This window comes from Mus caroli, chromosome 15 (assembly GCF_900094665.2).
Source record: "Mus caroli chromosome 15, CAROLI_EIJ_v1.1, whole genome shotgun sequence".
Taxonomy (NCBI): domain Eukaryota; kingdom Metazoa; phylum Chordata; class Mammalia; order Rodentia; family Muridae; genus Mus; species Mus caroli.
In genome coordinates, this window is record NC_034584.1 from 88,474,650 (window position 1) to 88,482,071 (window position 7,422).

The 7,422-nt window shown below is 43.2% G+C and overlaps 1 protein-coding gene across 3 annotated transcripts in view; it reads left to right on the top strand.

Moving 5' to 3' along the window:
• Window positions 1–7,422, top strand: part of Tmem117 (transmembrane protein 117) — a 460,550-nt gene that overhangs the window by 90,671 nt on the left and 362,457 nt on the right. The gene's annotated exons all lie outside the window — the stretch shown is intronic.

Here is a 7,422-nt window from a genome sequence, read left to right on the forward strand (position 1 = left end):
TCCTGGAACTCACTTTGTAGACCAGGCTGGCCTCGAACTCAGAAATCCACCTGCCTCTGCCTCCCGAGTGCTGGGATTAAAGGCATGCGCCACCAACGCCTGGCGCTTTCTCTTAAGTTTTAAAGGCAGTACATTGAAGACTAGTTTAGCTTTCAATCTTAAGAAGTTGACAAAGTACTAACAAGAAGCTGCTTATGTATTGATTCTGAGATAACTGCTAGGGAAGGTGTCTGTCTGCACTCCTTACTAGATTATAGCCTCTGCCTCTAAATTACAGGGTTGTTAAGATTTCCACCCATTTCTACAGTGGGAGGTGGTTTGGATGCTGTGTATAGACTTTGGCTGCCACTCCTGAGTGCTGAGAGAGAAGCCCGTTTTAACATCTTATTTTCTCCTACTGTAAAGGGCTGACTGGTCACAAAAAAGCACATATTTTAAACTGTTTGTAGTAGCAAAATCCATGAATGATTCTAGATCAAATGTTCGGGCCTAAGAATACTGCTAGGAATGTGTTGTGATTATTTCTTGCACCCAAATAATGCCACCAGCAATGGGCTTATTTTTGATGATGGAGTTATAGGAGCCACTTGTCTTCCTCAAAATATGCCTCAGATTTTGATCCCCTGATAACAGTAGATAGTGAGAGCTTAGACTCGCTAAGGCAGCCAGAGGCCTCTCTGCAAGAGACTTTTGTACTTTCAGAGCACTGGAAGGAGTCTGATTTAGGCTAACACAGGCCTGTAATCCCAAGCACCTGGGCATCTGAGGCTGGAAAGCTGTATTTTTACATGGTGCTGATAAGGCCTGTGTAAATGATATAAGTGAAGATAGAGAGATAGATTTAAAATTAGTAAATTGAATGCAGTAACATGTAATCCCGTGCACAGAGTAAAAACGCTCAGCAGCTTAATCAAAAGACTCCTAAAGAGAGCACATAGCAGCTGAGTTGTCTCAGTTCAAACCCCGCGCTGAACCTGTGCAACGGGACTCTTATTGGCTCCATTTTATGGATCAAGAAATTAAGGATTGCCCAAAGTTGAATTCTAATTAACTCCTCATTCAGAATAACAATAGAGGGGCTGACCTATTAAGTAGTGAATTCTAAGGACCCATCTCTGAAAGTTTCGCACAGATCCCTGTTAGCCTTTTCTGTAGGTTAATTTTCCAAGTTGACTTTTGTAATGGAAGGAAATAGATGTGTGTAGTAGCTAAGCGGTTTACAATGGATACATAGTATTTTACCTAACTGCAAATGGTTTACAATGGATACATAGTATTTTACCTAACTGCAAATGGTTTACAATGGATACATAGTATTTTACCTAACTGCAAATGGTTTATAATGGATACATAGTATTTTACCTAACTGCAAATGGTTTACAATGGATACATAGTATTTTACCTAACTGCAAATGGTTTACAATGGATAGGTCTCTTACCTAAACTGTGTTTCCCTTTTATTCTTAGATTGAATGCACTATTAGAGACTATGGAATATTTGAATTCTTCCATGATCTGTCTCACATTTGCTTGAAAAGAGACTTCTACTGAAAGGATGTCTTTAAAAAAATGTCATTTGAAAAAAAAACCCCCACAGCAACAGAGAAGTTGCTTAGATGGACTGTTTCAAACATCAAATGGCCGTCTGCAAAAGATGCAATGCCGCTTTTATCATGTGACCAATCGAGTGCTTCAAAGCTGGTTGCCAGTCTGGTGGACAAGTCAGTTAGTTCCCAGAGAAAAGGACAGGGATGCACTTGTCTGTATCTGGAGCATTGCTTAATCCTGTGTAGGGCAAGAAATGATAGCATGAGGGTGAGGAGAGAAGGGCAGAGGCCTGTGGACATCACAGGTGCCGGCTGTGTGTGTAGCGTTGCTGCTCACACAAAGTGCAGGTCTCTTCACAGTGACTCAGCTTTGCATGGAGGGTCCCAGTCTGCTGGCTTAGTGATGCTTCTGGTGATGCTGTCCTAGAGCAGCTGTTCTCAACCTGTGGGTTGTCATCCCTGAAGGGGTCGAGTGACCCTTTCACAGGGGTCGCCAAAGGCCATTCAAAAACATACAGATTTATATTACATTTCATAAAAGCAAAATTACATTTATGAGGTAGCAATGAAAAATAATTTTATGATTGTAGGAGTCACCACATATTAGGAACTGTATTTAAGGATTGCAGCATTAAGAAGGTTGAGAATCACTGGCCTAGACCCAGTCCCAAAGAGTTTCCTGAACCCAGGAAATCCAGGAAACTCGAGAACTGTGTTCATATGTTTGGGGCTTTCTTTCCAGAATGGATGCTCCAGGACTACAATATATGTTGAACATCTTTATGGTTTCTGAGATTAAAAACAAAACCCAGACAAAACAAAAATCTCAACCAACTAACCAACCAACCAAAAACCAAAGCGAACCAAACCAAACCAAACCAAACCAAAAAAGTGTGAAAGGATATTTCTAGCCTGGTGTGCTTTAAAATTTTTCCAATTCAGAATTGAGTCTAAATTTAGTCTAAGCTGAGGCCTGTGATCCCTGGATATTGAGAACGCCCTGACCACAACTTACTTGATATGGGGTAAATTACGAGGCTCCTGCTTTCACCCAGTTCCATCCTGAAGCAGACACCAGTTCCTAAGGCTTTAGACATCTTTGGGGAACGAACTGAGGTGAAGACAAAGGGCAAATGAATTTCATGGACCCAAAGGGTGGAGTTTCAGACTCTCACACTTCCGGCACCAGGGGAAACATCTCTGCATTTTATTCTGTCTGCTCAACACCTCTCAGCACCAAAATGCTGCCTATGGACTTAAAGATAAGCCGAGACTCCCTCTCCATGAATGCTGGAGGTTGTAGGTGAGAGTCTCAGGTTTGCCTTTAGCATCTTATAAGCAGTTTCTTCTCCCACAATGGGGTGGATGCAGTAATCTCTCCTGCTGTACAAACCATGGGACTGTTGGAAAATATAACCCAGCTAGATGGATGTTAAAAACGAGCAGACAAGCTTCTCTTGCGATAGGACAGAACAAGAGGGAGAATGTAGAACCCAAATCCCTGGGCAGGAAGCCTGTGGGCAGTGCCAAGGGCAGGGGCTTAGAGACTCAGTTCTCAGTCTTTGGAAGAGTCTGGAATTGAGGATCCTGGCTATATGCTGGTTAGTTTTATGTCAACTTAACACAAGCTAGAGTCATCTGGGAAGAGGGAATCTAACTGAGAAAATGCCTCCATAAGATCAGGCTGAAGGCAAAGCTGTAGGGGATTTTCTTAATTAGTGATTGATAGGGGAGGGCCCAGCCTATGATGAGTAGGGACATCCTGGGCTGGTGTCCCCACATTCTCTATAAAAGCAGGCTAGGCAAACCATAGGGAGCAAGCCAGTAAGCAGCACCCTCCATGGCCTCTGAGTCAGTTCCTGCCTCCAGGTTCCTGCCCTGTGTGAGTTTCTGCCTTGTCTGTCTTCAATGATGAGCTGCGATGTGATAGAGGAAGTGAAATAAACTTTCTCAAGTTGCTTTTGGCCACAGTGTTTTATCAGAGCCATAGAAACCCTAAGTAAGACAGGTTGGGAGTGAGACATGAGAAGTTGTATTGGTAAAAGATCCTACACGGGGTGAAGAGTGAATTGACATGCGTGGAGGTACAGCCAGGCACCAGGAAGGACGTCCAACTCAAACCGTGCTTTGTGGGACAGAGTTTGCCCAGAGGTCTCATAGTTAGGATCTGGGGTTTTAATAGAGCTTCTTTAAGAGTTTGAGACCATGTCACAACCCTGGATATTTTTCTTTGACAATTTCAGAGTCTTACATCTCTGGAGTGTCCCTCCCAGTGTCTTGTAGAATTTCCCAGTTGGTTAGTGACTCGCCTCAGCTCCTGTGTACGTTGACGTCCCTGAACTTTTCCTTTGAACCAAAATTGTGTTAACGCATCTTTCAATTAAAATAACCAATGCCTTTAAGGGTGCTGCCTGCTCTGTAGTACAGGGGTAGGGAGGTTGGAATGGGAGAGTTGGTGGGGCTGCAGCCACTCCAGTGAGGTTTTGCTTTAGCATGGAGGGTGCACACTTTCTGCCATTGGACTAGCTATCTCTTGGGGTGGGGTTGGGTGGGGAGGAGAAACACCCAAAGAAAAAGGAGAGTAGCACTCATCTGCACCAGAAAGAGAGAGGTTTGCAGCTGCAGCATGGTGGTATGCATTGTACTGAAGAATAGTGCATTGTTTATACACAGGACCCAGCCCTATAAAAGGCAGGAATGAAGAGAGATGTGCTCCAAAGTCCAGGCCTACATCTTAACGATTGAAGAATTGAGCAGGAAGCAAAAGTCTGCTAGGATGCTTAGCATTTGGATACTTCTCCCCCCCCCTTTAAATTTTATATCCTGATTGCTGCCTGTTTCCTCTGGTCCTTTCCTCAGTCCCTCCCCCCTTACCCCTTCCTTCTCTTCTAAGAGGGTGGAGACCCCTCTGGGTATCCCCCCACCCAGGCACATCAAGTCTCTGCAAGGCTAGGTGCAACCTCTCCCATTGAGGTCAGATAAGACAGCCCAATTATGGTAACAGGATCCACAGGCATGCAACAAATTTAGGGATAGCTCCCTGCTGCAGTTGGGGGACCCACAGGAAGACTGAGTTGCATATGCGAGGGTCCAGCCCCATGTATGTTCTTTGGTTGGTGGTTCAATCTCTGAGAGCTCCCAAGGGTCCAGTTTAGTTAACTTTTGTTGATCTTCCTGTGGAGTTCCTATCTCCTTTGGGGCTGCAATCCTTTCCCTAACTTCCATAAGAGTCCCCAAGCTCTGTCCACTGTTTGGCTATGGGTGTCTGCATCTGTTTCAGTCAGCTGCTGGGTGGAACCTCTCAGAGGACAGCCATGCTGGGTTCTTGTCTGCAAGCATAAGAGAGAATCATTAATAGTGATAGGGATTGGTGCTTGTTCATGGGGTGGGTCTCAAGTTGGGTGTGTTATTGGTTGGCCAGCCTCACAATCTCTGCTCCATCCCCTGTCCCTGCATTTCTTGTAGACAGGATAAATTTGGGGTTGAAAGTTTTGTGGGTGGGTTGGTGTCCCTATTGCTCCAATGGGGTTCTTGCTTTTCTACCTCAGGTGGCCTCTTTAGGTTCCATATGCCCACTGCTGTGAGTCTCAGCTAAGGTCACCTCCAGTGATTCCTGGGAGCATCCGTGATTCCAGGTCTCTAGCATGTGAGGTGTCCCCTTCCCCCTACCTTCCCACCAGCTTCAGATTTCTGTTAATTCTCCTGGCCCCCGACCCTCTCTTCCCCTCTCCTGTCCCTCACTACAATTGATCTTGCACCCCATTCCCCTTACCATCCCCCCTCTACTCAGTTCCCTCCCTCCATCTGCCTCCTATGACTATATTGCCCCCCCCCCCCAAGTGAGATTCAAGCCTCCTTGCCTGGGCCTTCCTTCTTGTTTAGCTTCTTTGGGTCTGTGGAGTGTAGCATGGTTATCCTGTATTTTATGGCTAATATTCACTTATAAGTGAGTATATACCATATATGATCTTTTGGGTCTGGCTTACCTCACTCAGGATGATAATCTCAAGTTCTATCCATTTGCCTGCAAAATTCATGATATATTTGTTTTTAATGGCTGAATAGTGTTCCATTGTGTAGGTGTGCCACATTTTTCTTCAGTTGAGGGACATTTAGGTTGTTTCCATTTCTGGCTATTATGAATAAAGCTGCTATGAACATAGCACATAGTTATGGACTATGAACATAGTTGAGCAAGTACTCCTGTGATATTAATGGGGCATCTTTTGGGTATAGGCCCAGGAGTGGCGTACCTGGGTCTTGAGGTAGAACTATTCCTAGTTTTCTGAGAAACTGCCAAATTGATTTCCAAAATGGTTGTACAAGGTTGCACTCCCACCAGCAACAGAGGAGTGTTCTCCTAGTTCCACATCCTTGCCAGCATGTGCTGTCACTTGAGTTTTTGATCTTAGCCATTCTAACAGGTGTAAGATGGAATCTCAGGGTCATTTTGATTTGCATTTTTTACCAGAGAACTCCTACCACTGATAAACACCTTCATCAAAGTGCCTGGATACAAAATTAACTTAAAAAAATAGTAGCTCTTCTTTATACAAAAGATAAACAGGTTGAGAAAGAAATTAGAGAAAGAACACCCTTTTTTTTACAATTGCCATGGATAATATAAATATCTTGGTGTAATTCTAACCAAGCAACTGAAAGACCTATAGGAAAGGACATCAAGTTGATGAAGGAAGGAATTGTAGAAGACCTCAGAAGATCTCCCATGCTCACGGATCAGTAGGATTTACATACTGAAAATGGCCATCTTACCAAAAGCAATCTACAGGTTCGAAGAAATTCCCATCAAAATTCCAACACAATTCTTTACAGACCTTGAAATAGCAATTTTCATATGGAAATACAAAAACCCAGTATAGCTAAAACAATCCTGAATAATAAAAGAACTTCCGGAGGTATCACCATGCCTGACTTCAAGTTATACTTTAGAACAATAGTGATAAAAACTGCATGGTATTGGCATAGGAACAGGTTGATCAATAGAATATAACTGAAGACTCAGAAGTAATCCCACACACCTACAGACTCTTGTTTTTTTGACAAAGAAGGCAAAACCATACAATGGAAAAAAAAGAAAGCATCTTCAACAAATGGTGCTGGTCTAACTGGATGTCTGCATGCAGAAGAATGCAAATTGATTTATCACCATGCACAAAGGTCAAGTCCAAGTGGATCAAAGACCTCAACATAAAACCAGATACACTAAATCTAATAGAACAGAAAGTGGTGAATAGCCTTGAACACATTGGAAGAGGTGACAACTTCTTGAACATAACACTGATGGCTCAGGCACTAAGATCAACAATTGATAAATGGGACCTCATGAAACTGAAAAGCTTCTGTAAATCAAAGGACACTGTCATCAGGACAAAACGGCAGCCTACAGATAAGGAAAATATCTTCACCATCCCTCCAACACGCTTAAAAAAGTGTCTTTTTGAAGACCATCTTAGCAACAGAATTTTATACCAAAAAGAGCCACCGGAGGGCAGCAAAAGACATGTTTTCAGTGCTGGTTGTTAAAGGGAGTAAGATTGGTATTTTCCTGTCAGGAAAAGTGAGAAGAGGAATGGTTGGAAGAAATTGGGGAGACTATGTCCAAAGTGCACATCACCCAGCATCCCCACAGCTGATGTGCACTAACAAGGCGCTTCTAACAGCTGAGAAACAACCACACAAAAAGGAGAAATATGCCCTTTCCTGAGTTTCTGAAACACGATGTTGATATTTTTGTCTGTTTTATTGTCAGAGAAGTTTTCTTTTTTTTTTTTGATTTTTAATATTTTTATTACATATTTTCCTCAATTACATTTCCAATGCTATCCCAAAAGTCCCCCATAGCGCCCCCCACTTC